Source organism: Mesoplodon bidens (genome assembly GCF_964165515.1).
Source record: "Mesoplodon bidens genome assembly, contig: HAP1_SCAFFOLD_120, whole genome shotgun sequence".
Classification (NCBI taxonomy): Eukaryota; Metazoa; Chordata; class Mammalia; order Artiodactyla; family Ziphiidae; genus Mesoplodon; species Mesoplodon bidens.
The window spans coordinates 78,378-103,954 of record NW_027671363.1 but is presented as its reverse complement, the minus strand read 5'-3'; the positions used below and the strand labels follow the sequence as shown (position 1 = coordinate 103,954).

General features: G+C 40.9%; 1 long non-coding RNA gene across 11 annotated transcripts in view; it reads left to right on the top strand.

The window, feature by feature from the left end:
* Nucleotides 1-25,577, top strand: part of LOC308611501 — a 272,052-nt gene that overhangs the window by 206,612 nt on the left and 39,863 nt on the right. For 6 of the 11 annotated variants that reach the window (XR_014014920.1, XR_014014921.1, XR_014014922.1 and 3 more), the window contains one exon: nucleotides 13,693-13,819. This is a non-coding gene — a long non-coding RNA (uncharacterized lncRNA). Of the gene's footprint in view, nucleotides 1-13,692; nucleotides 13,820-15,925; nucleotides 16,088-18,359; nucleotides 18,486-25,577 lie in introns of all 11 variants that reach the window. The other 5 variants (XR_014014927.1, XR_014014928.1, XR_014014924.1 and 2 more) reach the window with 4 other exon arrangements.

Below are 25,577 nucleotides of genomic sequence, written 5' to 3'. Positions count from 1 at the left end.
TCTGCAAACTGTCCATAGTACTGTGATTTCTTTCTGATATTTTGAAGTAGAAATAATTTAATAACTATTCACAAAAGAGAAAAACACTGTTTCTTCGTCCTCAATATCATACTGCTGTAGGCTAATTCTTTTTCTCTTCTGTTGCCCCTTAGTATAGAGAGTGTGTTTGGGGGACCCTCCTTCACGATCTTCTCCATTCCAAGAGCATCTTACATAAATCCAGGACTTCTCAAGCAGCCAGTTTTGCCAGATGGTCTTAGGGTTGGTTGTACCCATATATGTATAATCCTGAACTTCTCAAGTAAGGTCTTTATAGAGCATAATGGCTAAGAGAATTGGTGCTGATACCAGACCTGAGTTCAAATCCTGCCTGTGCCCCTAAATAGCTGTGTAACCTTGGAGAAGTAACTTAATCCTTAAAGGGATTAGATTTCTCACCCGGAAAATGGTATAATAAATGCATCTACCCCATATGGTTAGTGTGTAAATTAATGTAACTTGAGATGGTGCATGTTAAGCATTAGCACAGTGCCTGTCTCTTGTTAGTAATACCTGCTTTTATTATTAATTATTCTCTTTATATTCTCAGTTTCAGCTAGGTGCCTAACATATAATAGTTGTTCAGCAAATATTTACTGGATTGAACTAGCTCTGAAATTTAAGCATTGGGTCAACAGCAAAGTAGTCACCCCATCAATATTTCTCCCACAGAAAGGGAGAATAGATGGAAGCCAGCCATCATACTTTCTTTTCTTATTCTAAACTTCCCATCCAGGCCCAGCAATAAAATAATCTTCCTGAACCCCAACAATTTTGAGAATTTTTCAAATCACACTATTTGAAAATAGTTGGGTTTCCCTAATCTAATATGTCCCAGGGCCTCAAGGTCACCAAGCTTATATTAATGAAGTCTAGTTAAGATAAATGATTACACTTAGTAAACCAACTGCTTATGAGCTCATTGGGCTTTTTAAAATTTACTATCTGCACTTCATAGAGACACAAGTATTTTGCTTTTGTAGGACACTCAACAGTCAAAGTAGTCTTTTAAAAAGCATAAATCAGATGCTATTATTGCACTGCTTCTAACCTCTAAAGGCTATCTATTGTAAAGAGATTAAATTTTCAACTACTTAGCCAGGCTCACAGGGACCATGGGCTCTGGTCACTTACTACATCTTTCCCTGACCTTCATGGGGTTCGAGGCACAGTTGTCTTTTTCAGTCCCTCAGATGCAACAAGCTCTACTTCTTGCTCTCCCAGCTTTAGATTGGCTAATCCTTCTACCCAGACCAATTTCCCTCTGATCATTAAGGTCTCGGTTCAAACGCCACCACTACTATCTTGACCAAAGAGACCTGCCTCCTCACTGCCTCTCCGTCCCATTGTCCAGTCGTATTTCTGTCTCTGTACAAAATTTATTTACATGTTTACTCTGTCTTCCTCCACCACTGGACATCTGCTTAAGAGCAAGGACTTTGTAATTTTTTGCTCACCACTGAATCTTCCAAGGCTTGCAGCAGACACTGGCACATAGAAGGTGTGTAGGAAATGTGTGTCTAATAAATGAATAAATATGTGAATGAAAAAAAAACTGAAACACTAACACAAGAATATTCTCCTTTCAAAAGAATAATGAAAAATAATTTCATTCAATAAGAGTCATTCTTAGTTACTGATACATGACTTAGTAGTTCCCAATCAATTTAAAATGTTCCATTATTTTCTGATACTTCACAAGTCATTAATTAAATGTTGCTCACATTTAAGGCCAATCTGTGAGACATTATGAAATTGTCTACTCTAAAGTTCCAGCATTAACTCAGGCGGGGCTTCACCAAGTACTGATCATGTGACCTTGGCCTCTCATTGCCTCAGTTTTCTCATTTGTAACATGGGTATAATAATAGGCTTATTTCATAGGCCTATGAGGAAAACCTCATATATATATGTGTGTGTGTGTGTGTCTATATATATGTATTTAAACAGTGTCTTAGAATAGTGTCTGGCACATGATAAGCATTACAGAGTATTGACTGCTGCTACTAGTACTGTTATTATGAGAACTAACTGTTGAGAATAATCCTTCATATACTGGTTTATTCCACTGAAGATAAAGGAAACTAATAGAATGTTAGAAATCAGATTAAACACAGAAAGCCAATAAAATATACCAAGACAGAAGATGATGAGAGTGTAAAAGCATAGAAGAAAAAAATGGTTTTTGTGTTTCTAATTCTTTTTCTTTTTTAAAGAAGGAAAAAGCCTAGAGATAGGACAAAAACTATTCATTGGCTATACTGACATGGGGATCGCTGGTGACCTTCATAAGTAAAATTTCAGGACAGTGGGCAAAGAGATTACGGTGAGAGAAGTCAGATGGATGGAAATTATAGAGTAAATGGGACATGAGGAAATGGAAACAATATATGAAGATAACAATTTTGAAAAGTTCAGACATGAATTGGCTAAAAAAGATATGCAGGGATTAGGGGAGGAGGGAGGCTTTCATGTTACACGTATAGTTTTTAACATTTTAAGTTGGAGTTACTAGTCTAGAATGAGGTTGAACTTTGGCAAGAATCCTTCATAAGGAGTAGATGGGCTGTAGAAAATGCAGTGCTGTGAAGTACTTGAGAAGATGAGAGAGAATGAAATGCTATCTGTAGTGCACATGGCCTTTTAACTTTCACTCCTGTAGTAAAAGGGAATACAAAGGTCAATGCAAATGCTAATGAATTAATGGATTTGGCAGTGGACTATTTACTGACTTCTGTGTTCTTAATGAGTTATGAAGCACCTCACCAGCTCAGAGTGAAGGAAGTAGAGAGGATGGAGGTTAAGTAAAGCTTCTAAGAAAATAGTCCTTAAGGAGAATTAGAAAGAGCTTACTGTAAGTCAGAGCAATATTTCCAGTCTTGAAAATCCATTTGAAGCTGGTGATTATTAATTTATTGGAATACCAATTTGCCCTGCCACATGATTTTTCTCCAGCTACCTGGATATAAGTTACACAGAGGCAGAAGAGAGTGAGAGATAACAATGGAGGGAAAATACAATTAGTATTTTTTTTTGACCTTTTTCCACTTCCCCGCTCCAACTCTGGGGAGCCTTCACGGACATGGCTGCCCTCCCAGTCTCCAGCAGCACTCTGTTATCAAAGAATTCAAAGAAATGGAACATAGGTTTCCAACTTATTAATTTAGCAAAATCAAAAATTATATATAATGTCTTCCGTTGGCAAAGATTTTTACAATATAATTTGGTTCCATCTTTTGACAAGTAATTTGGCAATGTCTAGCAAGATAAAAATGTTAATAGCTTTTTACACATTAATTCTAATTCTGGAAGCTTATGCCAATAAATAATTTATAATCCAGAAAATTATTATATAAAGATGCTCATTGTCATGTCGTTTGTAATAACAAAAAATTGGAAACACCTTTAATTGTTAACAATAGGAAAACAGTTTAGGAAATATCCACTTAGTAGAAAGTTACACAGTTACTATATTATAATTACAAGATGATGGAGCAAAATAGAATAATGCTTAATAAAGAAAGAATGAAGAAAGTTGACCTACAATTGTGTCTTCCTTATGACAGTAATTATGTAAACATATAAATATTTATTAAAACTTAAAACCAAAATAAAGTTTTAAAAGCTCTGTACCAGTAATGGGGATTTTATGTTTGTTTCAAAATTTTTTTTTTTTTTTTTTTTTTTTGCGGTACGCGGGCCTCTCACTGCTGTGGCCTCTCCCGTTGTGGAGCACAGGCTCCGGACGCGCAGGCTCAGCAGCCATGGCTCACGGGCCCAGCCGCTCCGCGGCATATGGGATCCGCCCGGACCGGGGCACGAACCCGCATCCCCTGCATCGGCAGGCGGACTCTCAACCACTGCGCCACCAGGGAGGCCCTCAAAATATTTTTTAACATAACTCTTATAATTTTGTTTTTTCTACTCCTTTTCTTAAGAATTTCTGATTATTACCTCAATTTTCATTCCATAGTTTCAAATAAAGTCAGCAATTTTATCATCAGAGAAGATTAGACTTATTTGACAGTTCATAATTCCAAGTTATTTGGTATAAAAAGACCATATACACTTGTAGGTGCTTTCAAAATAATATTTCGAGAATTTTTTTTTTTGCTTAGTCTTTCCTAGTATGGAGATTCAGCAAACTACCTAAAATTGCTAGCCATTCTTTTTTCATTTTTCTCATTTTATTCATTTATCTTGCCCTTCACAGAAATGATAACAAATGAGTCTGCAGTTGCATCTGCCAATTTCTTAAATCCTCTATTATCCACATTATGAAATCATACTTATATGAATGCTTCCAGTATTTTCAGAGCTCTTTAGTTATTATACTTTAGCATTCTGTATGAAGTATCTTATGTAAGTGTAAAATTTAGACTCAACTTCTGGAAGCTTTTGATTTCTTAGTTCAAAACTGAGAGATCCTTAGTTCAGCCATATGATTAACAATTACTTGTATAGTAAGAAGCTCCTAAATTATTGTTTTATGGATACCTGGCAGTTTTCTTGCCATTTCTCAGAGGTTCTCTATTAAACACATTCTCTCTCTCTCTCTCTCTCTCTCTCTCTCTCACACACACACACACACACACATTGTGATTAAAAGCACAGACTTTGGCATTATGAAGTCTAAGGTTCAATTTCCAGTTCTGTAGTTTCTGGGCCACTTCACTTTAGGCAAGTAGCCTAATGTCTCTGAACCTTGTTATTTTCATCTGTAAAATGGAGATTACAATTATATCATCAGAACATCCGTAATGATTTTAGAGTTTCAGAGTCAGGTACAAGCAGGCACTCAGTAAATGGCTAGTGCTTTTATTACTTTATTATTATTTAGGTCTTGGTTTTCCTTGAGTCTGTGAGTCCCCATAATGAAATGTAATTTCCAGTAGATTGAGTAATACCTATTTTCACCAAAAATTTTAACTGAGTTCATTACTTTCTGTGCAACCCAGATTAGTTTTCTGCCTTTTTTTCTGTGCCGTCTGTAGGTGTTCAATAGATTTATTTAATAAATGTATGAATGCATGAACACGTAGATGAATTTTTAAATGCTTCTTTTTTTTTTTTTTTTTTTTTTTTTTTTGCAGTACGCAGGCCTCTCACTGTTGTGGCCTTTCTCGTTGCAGAACACAGGCTCCGGACATGCAGGCTCAGCGGCCATGGCTCACGGGCCCAGCCGCTCTGCGGCATGTGGGATCTTCCCGGACCGGGGCACGAACCCGTGTCCCCTGCATCGGCAGGCGGACTCTCAACCACTGCGCCACCAGGGAAGCCCTAAATGCTTCTTTTTGAGAAGGTAGAACAAATGTGACACAGTAGAACAGATAAGAAAATAGTCCATGGAAAAAATGGCAAAGTCACATATGTGCCCAGGGCCAGCCTAAGGAGAATTGCTTTTTTTTTTTTTTTAAAGGAAAAATGTGTTGAATAGCTTATTTTAATTATTTTTAAAAGTTAAGTACAGGGACTTCCCTGGCGGTCCAGTGGTTAAGACTTCACCTTCCAATGCAGGCGGTGTGGGTTCAATCCCTAGTCGGGGAGCTATGGTCCCACATGCCTCACAGCCAAGAAACCAAAACATAAAACAGAAGCAGTATTGTAACAAATTCAATAAAGATTTTAAAAAGTGGTCCACATCCAAAAAAAAAAGTTAAGTACAAAAATTTGCTGATGATTTACATATTTAGCACCAATAAAATAATGTGAGATTAGCTGTACTAAAACAGAATGTTGAGCTACATTCACATTAAGTGACATTATATAGTCTAAATTTATGGAAAACTTCTGAAATGGCTGATAAAAAGTAAGATGGTGAGTGACCTTTGAGCAGAAAAAGACAGAAAGAGAAATGGCCTTTTCTACATTCTATTGTGCCTCTAAGTGAAATGCTTGGTAATCTAGCTACAAAGCAATATGTCATTTGGCTTTAGGCACCTACTGTGATTTACCTTGTGAGGATCAGATTTTGCCATGGAGAGGATTTGTAAAAGTATCACACATTCCAGTACCATTGGCAACCACAGCTACCAAAAACTCCAATTTAAATTGATGAACCTAATGTCAGATGATAGTATCATTTCCTTGTGGGTGTCTTGGGAAAAGATGGGTAGGAAATGTATAAAAGTGAATACTTTATTGACTGAAATAACAATCCATCATTTTGAAAACATACAATACATTAAAGTTGTTATAGCATCATGCATTAATATTTCACTGTACTTTAGACATTGCCTACAATCAATGTTTTCTGCCCTTGGAAACAGAATCTTGCTTGTGGTATGCATTAATCATATAAAAGATTAAACACTGAAAAGAAATTCAGCCTTTAAAGACAATTTGCTTTGATTTATTCAGTGGGTTCTTCCAAAAAGTTAATACAAGAATTATTGCTTGTTGAACTGGAGTTACAAATTCTTTCAGAGTTACTTAGTATTTTCTGTAATATCAGTATCAAGGAAGGTAAAGCAAATTTACATATTCATTAGGAAATACAGGCACATAATCATAAAACAAGAAAACAGCATTTTTATAGACTTTATTTTTTAGAAGTGTTTTAATTTTACAGAAAAATTGAGAAGATAGTATAAAGTGTTTCCATATACACTATACCCATTTCCCTCTATGATGATCCACTTATATTAGTATGTTACATTGTTACAATCAATAAACAAATATTGATACACTATCATTTACTATAGTCCATACATTAGTCCAGTTCCTTGGTTTTTACCTAATGTCCTTTTTCTATTCCAGGATTTCATCCAAAACATCACATTACATTTAGTTGCCATGTTTCCTTAGGCTCCTCTTGGGTTTGATAGCTTCTCAGATTTTCCTTGGATGACCTTGACAATTTTGAGTAGTTAGGGTTTTGTAGGATGCCCACTACTAGAATTTGTTTGATGCATTTTTCATGATAATATTGGGATTATGTGTTTTGGGGAGGAAGACCACAGAGTAGAAGGGTTATTTTGTCCGATCACATCAAGTGTACAAAGTATGAATATGCATTATGAATGCTGAGGTCGACTTTGATCACCAGGCTGAGGTAGTGTTTTTCAGGTTTCTCCATCGTAAGATTACTGTTTTCCCTTTTTCATACTGTACTTTTTTGGAAGGAAGTCAATATGCTGAGCCCACAACTAAGGAATAGGGAGTTATGCTTAAGATGGAGTACTACATAAACTATTTGGAATTCCTTTGCACTGGAGATTTATCTATTCTCCTGCATTTATGTATCCAATTATTTATTTATATCAGAAGAACTCATGGATTTTTATTTTATACTTTGGGTTATAATCTAATTCTACTTTAGTTACTTTGTTCCTCAAATTGCTCTAGTCCTGACCCTTGTGAACTCTTTTCAGTTGGCTCTTGTGCCACTCTGAGGTATCCCCATCCTGTATTTTTTTTTGGAACTTCCTTACTTTCTGACACTATAAGATGGTCTTGTATATAAATCTTGTATATTTACTGCCCTAGTCCTAGAATCAGCTATTTCTTCAAAGATAACTAGGTCTTTTTAGTGGAGAACAGTATTAGACAGCAGGATCTGGGTGTGGGGTGTGCTAATTGTTGCTCGGATGTCATTGCTTCTAGATCTTCTCAGCTGACAGAGCAAAGAGATAATATGTGTGCACATTACCCATGTATACGCACATATCTATAAGTATCTCTCTACATAGCCATGTGTATTAAGGTAATATGAAGCAATATTAAGCTAAACATGAATGTATATTGATGTTTCCAACTTTAATCTGTTAACCACATAGATCATCTTAGCCTCATCTCTTGCTTATCTTTAAATTTCAACTCCAGCAAAACACTTGGCTTTTAGAAGTATGAAAATCAAATTGTAGCAACTTTGGGAAGCCACATCATCTAGTAGAATAATTCTTAAAGGGCAAGGTGTATATCATCAAATTTTAATTTACAGTCAGCAGTACTTTTTAACATCAAAAGGCCTCCAGACCTCTGCTTCCAAGAAGATGAAGTAGCCCATTTCTCCCAGGTTCTCCCACTTAAAACTAAAACCCTGAACATAACAACAAACAAACATAGGAAGACGCTGAAAGGTGGAAATGAGAAGGCAGACTTAACTAGGGACTTTGGGACTTGAGGAATAACATGGTGATGAGTCCCCTGTGTTTCCTGTTGCTTCCCATACATCCTGGAGAGGGTATTACAGGCACCCCCAATCAATAACCACCAACAGAACAACAGACAAAAAAGCTTCAGAAAAAAAACAAAACCCTGTTCCCCCTAGCCAAAGTATGAGGAAAGGGGTTGCTAAAGACAGAAGACCATTTGGGCAATAATATACACACTACTCGAGCCAAGTGCCAGTGGAATATACACACTACTCGAGCCAAGTGCCAGTGGAATATTGCACCCATCCCCTATGTCCTGTCGTTTCAGTTGGGCCAAGGTAGGATTTGATCTTCCACACCACCCGACTCCTGCCCTCCAGAAGAGCCAGCGCTGTGATTCCCCACCGGGGTTGTTTCAGTGTGGTCCAGTGGTGAGCTGAGCCTCCACCCCTTTCAATTAGCAAACAGACTTTAAAAGGTGGTGCCTGGGCTTCCCTGATGGCGCAGTGGTTGAGAATCTGCCTGCCAATGCAGAGGACACAGGTTCGAGCCCTGGTCTGGGAAGATCCCACATGCCGCGGAGCAGCTGGGCCCGTGAGCCACAGCTACTGAGCCTGCGCTCCGCAACAAGAGAGGCCGCAACAGTGAGAGGCCCGCGCACCACGATGAAGAGTGGCACCCGCTCGCCGCAACTAGAGAAAGCCCTTGCACAGAAAGGAAGACCCAACACAGCCAAATAAATAAATAAATTTACTTATTTAAAAAAAAAAAAAAAAAGTGGTGCCTGACAGGCTTGTTAACACTGGGCTGCCCTCACACAGTCGTGGGGTCCAATGGTGGGACTTAGCGTCCATCTCTCCCTGACATCAATAAGAATAGGATGTTACAGGTTGGCAGGAGTAGGCACCCCACTAACCCCCAACACATGATGTCAGTGAGACCCAATGGGGTGCTGAATCCCCATAACCATCCTGAGGCAATAAGACAGAATGAGATGGCACAAGCAGGGCTAGTTGTCAGTTCTCTTCCTCTTACCCTGGTGTCAGTGGGGCCAGCAGGTAGCTGACCCTCTACCCACACCCGGCATCAACAAGAAGGAATGAAGTGGGAGGAAGGACAGCAAACACTTCACTTCTCCCCTCCCCTGTGTCAAGAAATCTACTGGGGAGATGAACTTCCACTCCTACTAAAAGGCAACACAATGATATTAATGTTCCCACTTTTGGGGGGAAGGTGTCAGAAGGGCCAATAGGATAGCTGAACTTCTACTTGATCTGTCTGCAGTGAGACAATGTAAGTGCCCACTTTTGCTGGGGTATTGTCAGTAGGGCCCAATGGAAATCTGTACATAACCCCCCAGTCCTCATACTATGCCTCAAATAGGATGACTTCCTTCTAAAAAGTAATAACAAAATTAAATGGATTACAGAGTCATATAATAACTCACAATGTTTAGAATACAATGGAAAAATACTCATGACACCAAGAACCAGGAAATCACAGAATAAATGAGAAAAGACAATAAACATACACCAACACTGAGATAAAACATCTATTGAAATGATCAGACAAGGATTTTAAATAAGCTGTCACATAAATGCTTCAATTAGCAATTATGTGTTCCTTGACAGAAATGGGAAAAATAGAAAATGTAAACAAAGAACTAGAAGCTATAACAATAAAAACAAATGAGAACAGTAGAACTGAAAAATACAACAATCAAAAAACTTTGCTCGGGGCTTCCCTGGTGGCGCAGTGGTTGGGAGTCCGCCTGCCGATGCAGGGGACGCGGGTTCGTGCCCCGGTCTGGGAGGATCCCGCGTGCCGCGGAGCGGCTGGGCCCGTGGGCCGTGGCTGCTGAGCCTGCGCGTCCGGAGCCTGTGCTCTGCAGGGGGAGAGGCCACAACAGTGAGAGGCCCGCCTACCGCAAAAAAAAAAAAAAAAAAAAAACTTTGCTCAAGAATAGAGTGGAGGGCTTCCCTGGTGGCGCTGTGGTTGAGAGTCTGCCTGCGGATGCAGGGGACACGGGTTCGTGCCCCGGTCCGGGAGGATCCCACATGCCGCGGAGCGGCTGGGCCCGTGAGCCATGGCCGCTGAGCCTGCGTGTCCGGAGCCTGTGCTCCGCAATGGGAGAGGCCACAACAGTGAGAGGCCTGCGTACCGCAAAAAAAAAAAAAAAAGAATAGAGTGGAGATTACAAAGCATAGAATCATGAACTTAGAACAGATCAATACAATGTACCAAATGTACAGAGAAAAATAGACTGAGGGGTAAAGATGGGAGAAAGAACAGGATCTCAAGAACCTGTAAACAGTAACAAAAGCACTAACATTCATGTCATCAAAGTTCCAGAATGAAAAAAGAGAGCAAGTAGGACTGACAAAGTATTCAAAGAAATCATGGCTAAAAAGTTCCCAAGTTTTTAGAAGATATAAACACAAATTCAAGAATCTGAACAAACCCAAAGAGGAAAAACGCAAAGATATCCTTGCCAAGACATGTCATCACTAAACTTCTGAAAAGTAGAGACAAAAAAAATCTCGAAAGTGGACAGGAAGAAACGATGCATTACTTATTGAGAAACACCAATTCCAATGACAGCATATTTCTTGTCTAAAACTCTGGAGTCAGAAGCATTGACATAACATTTTTCAAGTGCTAACAGAAAAGAACGCTCAGCCACAGATTCACACTTTTTATCTCCACTTTCTTGTTTGACTTACATTGATGGATTACTAACTCATCTTTCTATATCCGGGACTGCCGTCACCTTTCTCCAAAAATCTAGTCACAGTATTTCCAGAGTGATCTTTCTGAAAATGAAACCAAGTTTTCTTATAAAAATGCCTGATTGTGTTATGAAACTTGTCTCTCTTCTAAGTTACCAGTTAAAATCCTTCAGTGGATTCCCATCTTTCTTGGAGTAAAATCTCACATCCCAACGCTCTTTGTCCTTTTGGGCTGCTGTAAGATTATACTGCAGGCTGGGTGGCTCATAATCGACAGGCATTTTTTTCTCACAGTTCTGGAGGCTGCAAGTTCAAGAATAGGGTGCCAGTACGGTCAGATGAGGGCGCTCTTCTGCGTCACAGACTTCCCATGGTAACCTCACACGGCAGACGAGCTTCGGGAGCTCTGTGGGGCCTCTGTCATAAGAGCACTAAGGCCTTTACCATTTCCCAGAGGCCCCACCTGCTACTACCGTCACCTCTGGAAAGTCAGGTTTCCACGTATACATCTGGAGGGGAACCCAAAGACTAGACCAGAGCACTGAGTATACACACGTGGACCATTCATGGTCTGGCGTCTACCACCCTCTCCATTGTCTTCTTTTCTTACACTCCAGTGAGCATTTCTTTTTTCTTTTTTTTTTTTTTTGCGGTACGCGGGCCTCTCCCTTTTGTGGCCTCTCCCGTTGTGGAGCACAGGCTCCGGACGCGCAGGCTCAGCGGCCATGGCTCACGGGCCCAGCCGCTCCGTGGCACGTGGGATCTTCCCGGACCGGGGCACGAACCCGTGTCCCCAGCATCGGCAGGCAGACTCTCAACCACTGCGCCACCAGGGAAGCCCCAGTGACATTTCTTTTACTGATTATGAATGGAACTCCTTTCTGGACTGATCCTTAACCATTCATTTTCTGGCAAACATGAATTTATCTTCTCTTTTCCTCAAAAATTCACCCTTCCTTCATGTTACGTATCCATTTCAATTGCCTTCTACAGGAAGCCCTACTGATATCCCCCATATACTACTGTCCACAGCATGAATTAAGGTCTTACCGTGTCTTCCTATATCACTCGGTAATAATTTTTACAGTAACTATGGATTTTCTTATTTGAGTGTCACAATACATTGACTTCTAGGTGGCACGATAATGATTTTAGTAACAGTAACACGGGTGCCTAGTTTAACCCATGGCATACTTTAGGTATTCAATAAATGCTTGTTGAATGAGTTAATGAATGAATGGATGGTCAGTTTGAAATCTTAATCATGTTACTTTTCAAAAATCTGTTAAAAAGATACCCACAGTTTTCCAGAAGAGTAGGGACTTAGGATCTTCAACTTGATTTAATAGAGGAAATTTTTACTCATACATCATGCTTAAATACCTCAAAGTAAAACCATTAACGCAGGAATTTAAGGTTACCCATTTGGACTTGCAAGCCAATAATTAATATCTCCTGCCCCGACTGTATTAGATGGTTTCAGTGCTCCACTCATATCTCCCCAGCACTCATCATTCCAGTATATGCTGATAGACTCATGTTACCACCTGCAATTATCCACCTTAGGGCAGGCCAGAAATGTACAGGAGTTAATGTATCTGGGTGTAGCTTTCAACCAAGGACAGAGGGGACTGGAAGATAAGTACTTCAAGTTTCTCACCAATTCTTGGGATAACTCTGAGACATGTTCTATAGAGTTTCACAGAACTCCCCTGAAGTACTGGCAGCAGTTTCCTGCAGGAGTAATTTATTCAGTAATGCACCTCTGTTGGCTTCCTTCCATGCCTCCATTCTCAATTCCCACTCCACTTCTGAGTCTTCTGGAAGCACCTCCCAGATGAACAGTTTGCATTCAAATTATTGCCTCAGGTTCTGCTTCTAGGGGAATTCAATTTATAGCCTCCTAACAATCCAGTGCTCCTTACAGAGCCATCACTGGTACAAGTACCAAGGCATGGCACATTATGTATCACTCCTCCTAAATCCTAATATTTTTAAACAGATAGGACAGAGCACGACCTTGAAGAGAAAAATCGTTTATATGAGAATGGCCAATGGATAAAGGGAAAGAGAGACAGTGCCATTTGTTTTCCATTAATGATAGTGTGAAATTTATGGGCAGATGGTCTAACAGGTGTGACTATAATTTGAGGAGCCTGCTCCCTTGGTTACAGAAGACTGCTATTGTTATTATTATGGAAGCACAACCTCATGACTTTATTGCTTCACTTGATGTAGCCTTTTCCTTTACCCTTAAATCTTTCTACATCACTGAATTGCAGCCAATAGATTTATTTTCTCCCTATGGCTCCATCACAAAAAAAAGACACACAGGTGTGCACACACACACACACACAGAGTTTTGTGTATGCCAGTGCTAGAAAAGACAAGCTCATGGTGCATGTATGCAATGGGTATTGTACATTACAGGTCTCTGTGAAATAGTCTTCTGCAGGTTCCTATGTTTATTTTATGAATAATTAACTTTAATAAAGTTAATTTCCTGAAGATCTTGATGAAGACTGAAGAAAGGAAGTAAATTTTAAAGAAAAAGACTTAGAAACTTGCCCTTTTTGCCTTTTCTTTGTGTCTTAATGAACAAAGGATAACTGGGACTTTTTTGAAGTCTTTGCTTGAGTTGAAGACACAAAATGCAACCTGTACTCTTATCATAATATGTTCAGTTTATGAGTACACAAACTTATAAACTGTGAATTTCCCTAAAGTTATTATACCATTTAGAAGATGCTGGGACGTTTACTTAAAACCAAACAATTGAGGTCTATATGTCCAAATAATTTCCTTCTCTCTTTCTGTCTCCATTTCAGTTTCCTGAGTTTCTGGGAAGGCCTGGTTTCCCCAAAGGAACGATTTCTGGTAGAAGTCTGAAGGTCTGACCCAAGAAAAATAATCCAGTATAGCCAATGAATTGAGGACAAGAAGTTTTCCAATCAGGTAGGAACATTTAATCTCATACATTACAATCACCTTAAGTAAGGTGTGCTGATAGCTGGATATGATTTAACTTCTTGGAAAATGATGCATATATAACCTGCCCCACAAGGAAGCTGTTCTCAATTCCCTTAGTGGTTGTGGTGTTTATCAGAGAGTGCCTTGGGGGAAGATGAATACAGTAACAGTATGATGCTTTTTTTTTCATTTTTAGCTCATTGTTGCCAAGTACCCTTGGTGACCTTGGTGCCTGTGGTTTAATCCCAGGAGGTTAGACATGTGGAACAGCACATTAACCCTTTTTAGTATTTTCTCCCAAGACAAATCATTTTTATAGGTTGTCTCCATGGTCTTCTAGTTGCTTATCAAACTTAAGCATCAAGTCTTCTAAGTGAGCAATAGCCCCTGTCAGTGTGAGGAAATCAGCTTGGTTCTTATTGGGGCACATCTTCTTGGTCTTGGCACAAAGTGAGTTCACATAGGGAGTTAGAAGGAGGAGAATGGGGCACGCGAAAGGGGAGTTCTGTGTTCTCATTTACCTATGCATGTTGAAACTACACTAACAGTTTTATTTTCATTAGCAATTTGTGATAAAAACTTAGGGTAGGGCTTCCCTGGTGGCGCAGTGGTTGAGAGTCTGCCTGCCGATGCAGGGGACACGGGTTCGTGCCCCCGTCTGGAAAGATCCCACATACCACGGAGCGGCTGGGTCCATGAGCCATGGCCGCTGAGCCTGAGCGTCCAGAGCCTGTGCTCCGCAACAGGAGAGGCCACAACAGTGAGAGGCCCGCGTACCGCAAAAAACCCAAAACTTACGGTAAAGGGAATAATGAAGCTGTCTCACTATATGGCACAACAAAAGATAGTAGTGACATCAAAATCAGGGCCTATCCATCTCATTTGCAGTTATATACTCAGTGTTTAGCATAGCATTTGATCCCTCATCAGTATTCAATAAGAAGATGCGTGTTGAATGACTTAAGGATGAATTAATGAATGAAAAAAGTTAATATGGTAGAAAATGTGTTTTATCCTTGTATTTTCGTGTGTTGACTTCTGTATTTCAAGATCCAGCACTGTAACTGACACATAGAATATAAGCAGTAAAATTTGTTGAAAGAATGAATGAGTCCCCACAATTCTAAGAAGAATTTTAAGACCAACACAGACCCCATATCTGCCAAGGTCTATGACAGAAGTATCCAGAGAAGAAAGCCTGATCTCAGCTAGTGGTAGAGCTGACAGAATTTATCTAGTTTTAATAATTTACAGCTCATCCCATTACATCTAGGCGTAGTACCTACGTGAGCCATACAATTAAATGTTGACTGAAAAAAAATGCACAACCTAGAAGTTGAGAATTATGTTTTATTTGGAGAACGTACTGAGGACAAGTCAGGAGACAGCCTCTCAGATAGCTCTGAGGGACTGTTCTGAAGAGGTAAGGGAGGGCTCAGGATATTTAGGGGTTTTTGCAAAAAAAAAAACAAAACCTGGTAGTTGGAACATCAACATCTAGCTCCCCCAAGGTAGACTGCAGTGTGTTACCCTTCCCTCGGCCTACCCTGGGGCACCCTGAAGGGCCTACGGGTCTGAGTGTGGCCCAGCAAGCCCAGGGGAGCCGGCGGGTCCTCAGAGTTCTTGTCCTGAAACTGGCGCTGACGCGACGGGGCCACGAGTCTCTAGACACTTACTGCCGTTAAACGAGTGCAGAACTGCGACTAAGGCCTCAGGGAACCTGCTTCACGCCTACCCTTCTGGATGGCAAATCAAGACCTTACGTTGAGGCTAGGACCCCCGTTGAGATTCCCCTTAGCTCTAGAGCAGGGCAGGAAGAGCTCCCACCCAGGACCTGGAAGCACCCTCTTTCTTTCGAGAAAACTCTTTTTTTTCTCAGAGCCATGCCTGCAGGGACTAGAAACACGGCAACAACAGTGTTTTTCAGGTTTTTTCCGGCTGCAAGAATGGAGCTTTCAAAATGGGAAAACCAGGCTTTTCGCTATAGACGCCATGTCTAGATTGACACGCAGCCTAAATACGTGTGTTTTCTAACAAGTAAAAGAGACACAAGCTACCCACTGTGCCCTAAACTGAATCAACTTTTTAAAGCAGGGTGTTCTGCGACTAGCGAACTGCCTCAATGAAGGAATGCCTTCGGTCGGCCGAGGGGCCTGTGTATCTTCCAATATCCAGCAGTGTTACACGAAGAACTGTTGTTTAGTTGAAGTTGCAGTGCAAGCTGAATTTCCCCTTGAGGTATGGTGACTTCATGTATGAGGTCCGAGGAAGAATTGCCTTCCTCCCCTTTGAAGTCCCAAACCACTACACCCAACATGTTTGTCTTTAGTTGAAAGTGGTATTTAAGGTGAGGATTTCAGCCATTTGGGAGATTTACTGAGTTCTCCTGGGTCTCTTCCATGTATACATATTATTAAATTTTGTTTGATTTTCTCCTCTTAATCTTAATCTGTCTCATGTCAATTTAATTCCTAGACTAACCAGAAAAATCTAGAAGGGTACAGGAAACTTTCTTCCTGCCCAACAGGCATTATAATGCAGGGCACATTGCCTGCCTTTGAAAGCATCTGAACTTCTACACATTGAGAACCCTCTCCTTTCCATGCCCCTTTACCATAGGCATAAAGATTTCTGTGCACATCGAGGCTGAGAAGAACTCCTGAGTCCATCATTGTTTCTCCAGGCAGTCATGAAGACTGTCAGAGAGGAAGAACTTTTCCTCTGCCCTTCTGTAGGCAAATGCAGTAGGGGGTCCCCAAAGAAAAAGAATCAAATATAACTTTTTGACATAAGAGAAGCCATTTTAAGCCTAAATCATTTGTGATCTCAGCCTGGTCATGATGCTTGCTCTTGAACAGGTCTCAGTAATTAATGATCTTGTGAAATAAAATTGTCCCTTACCATCTGGTTCTATAAGAATGAAGTCACTAGCCACTGTAGTCTCTGACCTTGACAAAAAAGTAATCACTTGATCTAAAAGAGAACTGGAAATTTTTCTTTGAGCTAAATTTGAGGATTATAACCTGGGAAGAGCATCTCAGAAAACTCTGAAAACTGTTCTGCCCATTAGAAACCCAGGGAGGTGTATAAGTTTTTTTTGAGACAGAGGGCTGTACATCAAATGACATTTTATTGAACGTTTACATAATTCAGATCTAAGTGCCATCCTGCTGGTCATGTAACCCCTTACAAGGTCAAGAAGAAATGTTATCTCTTAAGGAGGGAGTTGTCTTGTTGATGTTAGGAGAATGTTGCTCTTTATGGTTGAGCAAGTGTCCCTGCCTATGGGGGAGGTTTGGTCAATGTATAATGCAGATGCACAATGCACAGTGTGGGGAGAGAGGAGACCAAAGGGCAGAGAAGAATTTATGTTTAAATTTCTCTTGTCTTGCCATAAAATATAAATTTTGTTTCACAACCTTCAACACACCCTGAATGGAATTCAGGACAGAGATCAGGAATGAGGCAGTCTATGCTCTGGGAAAACCCAGCAGAACAGGCCTTCAGATAGTTAGATATTTTCAGAAGATTTTATGAGCCCAGTTTCTTTTATCTTCTCATATCTAGAAAAGCACTAAAATCATTAATGGAGACATCTGCTCCTTGTGACTAGCAGCCACCATTTCGTGACTAGCAGCAAATTTCTGCCAAAATGTGTCCCTGATTCTATGTGTCCCCCTTCACCAAAATCACATACATGCTGACCTTCCCCCTAACTCTTTCGAGCAGTTCCTCAGAGCTATCTGAGAGGCTGTTTCCTTGGCTATAGTCCTCATTTTGCCCCAAATAAAACTTAACTCACAACTCTCAGTTTGTGCTTTTTTTTTTTCAGTTGACAGTTTAAAACTTTCCCAATTTGGCTGTTCAAGGAGCCACCGTTTTGGGAAAATCCCTGGTGTTCTCCTTACTTGCTGCAAGTAATAAAGCCTTCCTTCTCCTGCCCTTTGGCTTGGTTGTGTCTTTTGGCTCAACAAAAGAAGTGTTTCAGGTAACACTTTTAGCTGGTCTAAGAATTAAATTGACGTGAGACTGATTAACAGGAGAAAATAAAACAAAAGTTTAATAATATGTATATCTAGGAGTCATTTTTGGCCTAAGCCATTTTGCAATGTAAGCCTGGCCAGGATGCTTGCCGTTGAAAGGGTCTCAGTAATTAATGATCTTAAGGGAACAAAATAATGCAGAATCAAAGGACTGTTTTCAGGTAAAAGAAGTAACAATAACAAAGATAATTGTAAAGACTTCCAGTTCTCTTTCAATGGTAAAGATTAGCCTGATCAACTGGGAACATAAGGAATGATGATATTGACCTTTTCTGACCCTCATGACTTCAGTCCACTAAAGCTTGGACTCTGTGGACCACCCAAACCCCTTCATGAATATGCATATACCCTTAGCTTAAAAATTCCCCAATTTTGCTGTTCAGGAAGACACTGCTTTGGGAAAGACCCCCGGTGTTCTCTTTACTTGCTGCAAGTAACAAATCCTTTCTTCTCCCAATCTTTGTTTTTGTTGTGCCTTTCAGCTTGACACCCACCAAGAGGCAAACCCAGGTTTTTGGGTAACATTAGCTCTTTGGCTGGCAATGAAAATGACATAAGGCAGATTAACAAGAGAAAATTAAATTATTATGTGCACATGGGGAATTCACGTAAGTATGAAGAATTCCAAAGACAGCAAGACAAGGTGACATATATATTCTTGACTAAAGAGAAGTGAAACTGAGCAGGACCCTGTGGGGCTCCTGGGCACTAAAGTCTTTCTGTGTCCCCCATTTCTTGTTTGCAGGGACTAGGCTTCAGCCTCCACAACCTTCCCTGAATTCCAAAGGGTAGGGTCAAATAGTTGCTAATCAGGGAAGGGAGGGGCTGCAGAGACAAGGGAGGAACTGTCAAGAAACAATAGTGCAGCTTTGGGACAAGATCCTGGTTCTGCCTCAAGGGAAACATATACCAATAACTGAGCTCTTCTACAGAACTAAAACCCCCAACAAATGGAAGATGTTAACTACTTGATGAAGCATCCTTCATTCTAGAGAGAAGGTCACAGTTTGATAACCTTGAGAAGCATAGAAGCTCATCAGGAGACCACCTGAGGCCAGATTAAAGGATTGCAGGCCCTGAACACACCATAACCCTTATCAGCAACCCTGACCTTGAACCATTGCTATAAAACTCCTCACCAAATCCCCCCAGGTTGGGACACACAGTTTTGAGGGCATTAGCCTGCTGTGTCCCCCTTTGCCTGGCAACACAATAAACCTATTCTTTTCTACTTCACCCAAACTCTGCCCCCGAATTCGATTCCATACCAGTGCACAGAGGCCAAATTTTGGCATCAGAAGGAGGTATGGGTCTGAAATTTCAAGGGGAAGTAAGGTAATTCACAGGAAGTTAAAAAGAGTTAATGTTTGGTAAACAAATGTTTGCTGATCCATCCAAAGACAATGAGCCACAGAGAGAATTTTTTTTTTGCGGTACGCGTGTTTCTCACTGTTGTGGCCTCTCCCCTTGCGGAGCACAGGCTCCAGACGCACAGGCCCAGCAGCCATGGCTCATGGGCCCAGCCGCTCCGCGGCACGTAGGATCTTCCCGGACCGGGGCACGAACCCGTGTCCCCGGCATCGGTAGGCAGGCTCTCAACCACTGCGCCACCAGGGAAGCCCCACAGAGAGGATTTTGATCAAATGGGCTTTTCAATGTTCCTCCTGTTCTACCACACCTAATATTATACTACATTTATCTCTAGTGATAGCTTCTTCCTGGGACAGGCCTCCTGTCTTAAATTATTTTAGGCAGTAAGGGGGAAGTTCAAAGGCTCTTCCTGAGTCTTTTGGGCCTGATTGTTTTCAGCTCAAAATAATCCACATGCCATAGTGGCACATCTTGTGGTGGCCTGCACTTAGACCCATTGGCTCCCACGTGCAAATGAGAACCATGCAATGACTCAGGGAGAGCCCTGAGCACATTATTCAGATAGACACCAACATGATGCAATTTTTCTTCGGTGTGTTCAGTGAGAGAAAGCAATACAAGAGGCACTGCCCTTTTACTTTGGGGGAGGTTGAAAGTCCCTTCTTGGAAAGGAAAAAGAAGTACTTTTAGAGCATTTAGAAAACCTAAAACCTGTGAGTCAATTTTTTAAGTGCAGAGTTAATTTTACCCAAATGTGTTTTCTTAAAAATTGCAACCAGTCAAGATCAGTCTCTTCAAGGGGTGCACCAGTTGTGATATTTGCTGACTTTACACTGTTCTGAAATTGAGGATACCTTCCCTCTACTCAGTTAATGTTTATTTTTATTAACTTTTAAAACTGTTTTAAGTAGGAGAACTTTTACTGGAGCCTGAGGATTGATAATGTTAACCACTGTGACACTGCTCTGTTACCTCACATCAACCAAAGAATTGTGCAGGAGCTGATCACATACCCTGTGATTCCCCTCTCTCACCTGGTATTTAAAAATGCTTTCCTGAAACCCATCAGGAAAGGGGGTTCAGGTGTTTTGAGCACTAGCTGACCTGAACTCCCTGCCTGGCACCTGCAATAAACGCTGCACTTTCCTTCGCCATAACCTGGTGTCAGTAGATTTGCTTTACTGCACATGGGAGAGCAGACCCACGTTTTTTTCATCAGCATATTTATATATATTATTATATATTGTAGGCAATGGAGATATTTTACTTCTTTCCTATTGTGCTGTTGTATTTTTTAACTGAGTTAACCATGAAAGTCAATTTTTGTTGATAGAGGAGAAAAGGTACAAATTAATGAGCTATAGTTAAAAATTTAAAGCTTTTAAAATGCTTGTTATTTATAATGAGATTTATATAATAGAGAATTAGGAAATAATTCTGTATTTAAACGGTTCGACTGTGATTGTGGAACATGAAATTGGTAGTCCACAGGACATATACTAAATTTTCACCCTTAGTGATACTATATTTGTACTGTCCATGTCAAGCTAAAATGTTGTTTTTCAACAATCTTTAGCAAACATATCTTAGTTTTATTATTCAGAGGGAATATAGGAGCTCAATTTGATATAGGGAACTTGAGCATTCCATCAACATGAATTTGAAGAATACACTAAGAATATCTTCTACATTACATTGGAGTAGTGAATTACTGGTAATTATTTAGGGAATTCTTTTGAAAAATATAGTCACCAGGGGCCAATAATTGAATTCTATTGAAATATAGGGATAGATATTAATAAGAATGGAAAATCATATTTTCATTTTGTATTGCCCATATCTTCATTTTATTTGTAGGTTTTGAAAGTTTGCAAGAGAAAGATATCAGAATTTATACTTCATTCAGCAGAATCCCTTGGACCAAATGATCACACACTCAGAATACATAAGTGGAGACATTACTGACTGTGGCCCAGGAGACAAGGACAAGACCTAGAAAAGACACAGTAAATAATGGAGGGAAAGAAAGATTGGAATAGACAGGCATTTCTCTTAATGAAAAATGTTAACAGTAGAATCCTTGAGGGAGAATCTTTGAAAACATTGGATTTCTATAACAATAAAAAATTGAGTCCTCTCAGCTCAGTGCTTTGTGACCGCCTGGAGGGGTGGGATGGGGAGGGTGGGAGGGGGGGAGATGCATGAGGGGGGGGATGTGGGAACAGGTGTATATGTATGACTGATTCACTTTGTTATAAAGCAGAAACTAATTAAAAAAAAAAAAGAAAAAAAAAAAATTGAGTCCCAAAGTACAATGAGAAATAACAATAATGAATAAATAGGATAAAGAAATTATATGTTAACTGGCATACATTCCAGGCAATTATCAGACTCCTGCAGAAACCAGGGCTTTGTGGCCTTTAATTCCCCTTGGGCAGAACTGCAGCACACCTGTCCCCAGCCCTCAGCCATCACCTCCAGGACTACAGAGGCAGAGTCCTGGCCCTCACGTCAGGCTGCCTCACTGACTTGAATGCCCATGGAAAAGGGAACATTGATCCTGACCTGAGACACAGCCCTCAGATGTTTGTAAGCTGGAAAGTCTGCATCAAACTTCCTCCTTGCATCTCTCTAGGGTGAACTAGGGAAAACAAAACGTCCCAAAACCCTTTCCCACAGAAGAAGTCTGGGAAAAAACACATGACGATCTTGGCCTTGGTGCCAGGTGAGGCTGATATAACTAGAGCACACCTTCTCCTGGGTTTGGTACCAGAATCCAGGGCCCTGGTGGGAGGACCTGGGCTCTGCCCTGGGTTCCATGGACACAGACAAGCAAGTGTGATCTCAGCAACCTTCAAGGACCCAGATGTGAGAAAGAGGCAATGAAGACACGATGGCTGCTTCAGGGTGGCTTGGTGTCAGCCTAGAACAGCTGGACTTCATAAGGAATAACACACTGTGGAGGGAAATAATAAAGAATTTATAATAGGAACAGAAAATCGTTTTATTTGAGCCAAGCTGAGGGCTATAATCTGGGAGGCAGCCCCTCAAAAGGCTCTAAGGAACTTCTCCACTGAAGCATGGTAGTCTTATACTTTATCAGAACAAAGAACATACATCCAACATGACAGGGGTCTATTCCTTAAAGATTTCAAAAGAGACAGATTGAGGACATGTCTAGTGAGACAGTGGGATCCTGGCACGTGGGAAAGGAGCCTCGTCTTCGAGAGGGTGTGAACATGGGCATCGTAAGAAGGGAGTCACTTATCCTTCTTTTTGAATCAGACATTTCTTTTCCTTAATGGTTAAAGCAGATGTGCTGTGTGTGCTTGACAGGCTCTTTCAGTTCACACAAAGTTTAGACTGAACCATGTATAAGCCTAAATGACTTCCCCATACCTCATTACGTGAAAACTTTCTCCCTCAACACTATAATTTGGGGCTTGACTAATCTTGGCGATAAACCAGACACATAATACCCTCAGCTCTCTAGGCCTCTCCACCTGCAGATCCTGCTGTATCCTCCCCCCAGGGCACAGCACCACAAGAGGGTGTCAGGTGAGGGGTTTGGGACTCAGAGAACTGACTCCCGAAAGTGTTTCTGTTTTCCAAGGTAAATAACAATACAGTTTGGATTCTAAAAATCATCCAAATAAGTGGAAAAAAAAATGCTAGACCAACAGTGAATCACAGCGTTTTTCATAAGATAAATGAATGTTATATAATGAAAGAGTAAATAGAGCCCAGAGGCTTTACTATGTAAAATTAAAATGGAGTTCAGTAGTGTTTAAAACACATCCAAAGGTCACATTTATGAGCTGCAAGTCCAGCTGTATTCCACAAGAATTTAGGCAAATGCATGAAAGATGAGTTATGAGTAAAGCACTATCCCCAAACGGTGGGTGTGGGGAAACTCATCCTAGCACTTTGTGCAGAACTAATACATGGCAACCATATCTGGTTTCAAAACTGATATTTTCTGCAACTAAAAAGGCAGAAATAAGCTAAATAAGCTACCTATCCCCCCTTTGTCCTTCAGTTATTAATTAAGACTCCTATTTCTTCCTCTCTTATCTATTTTTTAAATTCCAATTTCAAATGCCAAAATATTCAGCCATTATATATGATATTGTTCTCTTTTTTTTTTTTTTTTCTTTTTGCGGTATGCGGGCCTCTCACTCTTGTGGCCTCTCCCGTTGCGGAGCACAGGCTCCGGATGCGCAGGCCCAGCGGCCATGGCTCACGGGCCCAGCCGCTCCGCGGCATATGGGATCCTCCCAGACCGGGGCACGAACCCGTATCCCCTGCATCGGCAGGCGGACTCTCAACCACTGCGCCACCAGGGAGGCCCTTGTTCTCTTAATTTAGTCTCTACACAGCCTGAAATTTCTTTTTAATTTCCCTACTATATAATTAGTTTTATATTCATCAATTATGTGACATTTCCAGCAGGTACTGAGCTTTTATGCTCCAAATGTATGCCCTTCCATACTTTAATGCACATAAATATACTTTATACTTTTACATCAATTTAAAAGGTAATCTATTGAGTGCAAATTCTGTCTTCAGCATTTTGTTGGGGTCAGCAGTGGGGAGAGAAAATGTAGAAGAAGGAAAAGACATGGCTTATTGTTCTCAAAAGAAGTTACAGAGAAACCTCTGACTTCCTTATCAAAAGGAGGCCCATTTCTTTTTCAATGTCTTTTTTTTTTTAATTTATTATTTATTTATTTATTTATTTATGGCTGCATTGGGTTTTCATTGCTGCGCGTGGGCTTTCTCTAGTTGCGGCAAGCAGGGGATTCTCTTCGTTGCGGTGTGAGGGCTTCTCATTGTGGTGGCTCCTCTTGTTGCGCAGCACGGGCTCTAGGCTCATGGGCTTCAGTAGTTGCAACATGCGGGCTCAGTAGTTGTGGCTCGCGGACTTAGTTGCTCCACGACATGTGGGATCTTCCTGGACCAGGGCTTGAACCCGTGTCCCCTGCACTGGCAGGCGGATTCTTAACCACTGTGCCACCAGGGAAGCCCTCAATGTCTTTTCTATTGACTTCAAATCTATCGGGCTTTAAAATTATTTGTGTGTGTGTGCTCATATTCTGACTGTCTCTCACAGCAGATTGTGAGTTCTGTGAAAGTGAGGCAGGAGATAGATGGGCCCCAGGGTAAGCAGCAGGAGTTCATTCCCTCCAAAATATCAATAACAGGGCAATCGAGAAAGGAGGCTGTGCCCTGCCCAGATACGAGATAAAAGACTAGATGTTCCTCATTCTCATAGTCAAGGAGACCTTCCCAGCTACACATGTGCAGAAGGGTTCCTTGGAGGTCAAAAAGGGAGAGGGCACCACCCCATAGTAAGTGATGTCAACTACCCATAGGCCTCTTCGCTAGAATCCATCTTGGCTAAGAGATGCACATGAACACGGGAGGACCCTGAGGTATACCAAATATGGACTCAGAACCAGGCAAAGCAAGATGATTGGTCAAAGGAAACCTGGAAGAAATTCCCCATAGAAGTGATTCAAACTACCATGCGAGCGCAACTCTCTCTCTGAGCCCGCCCATGTGTCTATCCACATGTATTCTTTGTCCTCCTAATAAACACTTTACTTGTTTCACTACTTTCCATCTCTGTGGACATTCATTTCTGCACAGCAGACAGGCCAGGACCTTGTCACTGGCCACTAGTCCCTGGTGGTCTAGTGGCTAGGATTTAGTGCTTTCACTGCCCCGACCTGACTTCAATCTCTGGCCAGGAACCAAAATCCTGCTTCAAGCAGCTGCAGGCTGAGGCCACCTGAGATGAAAACAGGGGCAATGTTTATCTTGTTTAAGATCATGTCTTGTTAAAAAACAAAATTCAACTGAGTAAATTTGAAAATCTGATTGGCCTTATTTGATGCTTTATGAATTGGGCAGCATCTCATCTAGTAAATAGAAGGGCACTTTGAGAAGTTATACAGAGTGGAAGGTTTTTATAGAAAGGAGGGTGGGCAAGAAAGTCATTAGCAAAAGAAAAAAAGGTTATTTGGGACCAGTACTATCTTCTCTTTGTAGGGAAGGGAAGCCTTGAGTTTTATCTTGCAGATTGCCTCTTCTTCTTGGGTTGGGGGAGATGGAGAGGGCCCCTGTGATAGATTACCACATTGGTGCTGACCAGAAAATTCCAGATTTCAGAATTAAGCTAACATTTCTGGTGAAGGTCGAAATTGCAAGTAGGTTAGGTATTAAATATATGCGTGGTATCGTGGGCTTCAGCACAAATGAAACCATTTTGTGTCAGTGGTTTTCCTCCTTAATAGTCCCTAATGCAGAACTAGCAGAAACACAAC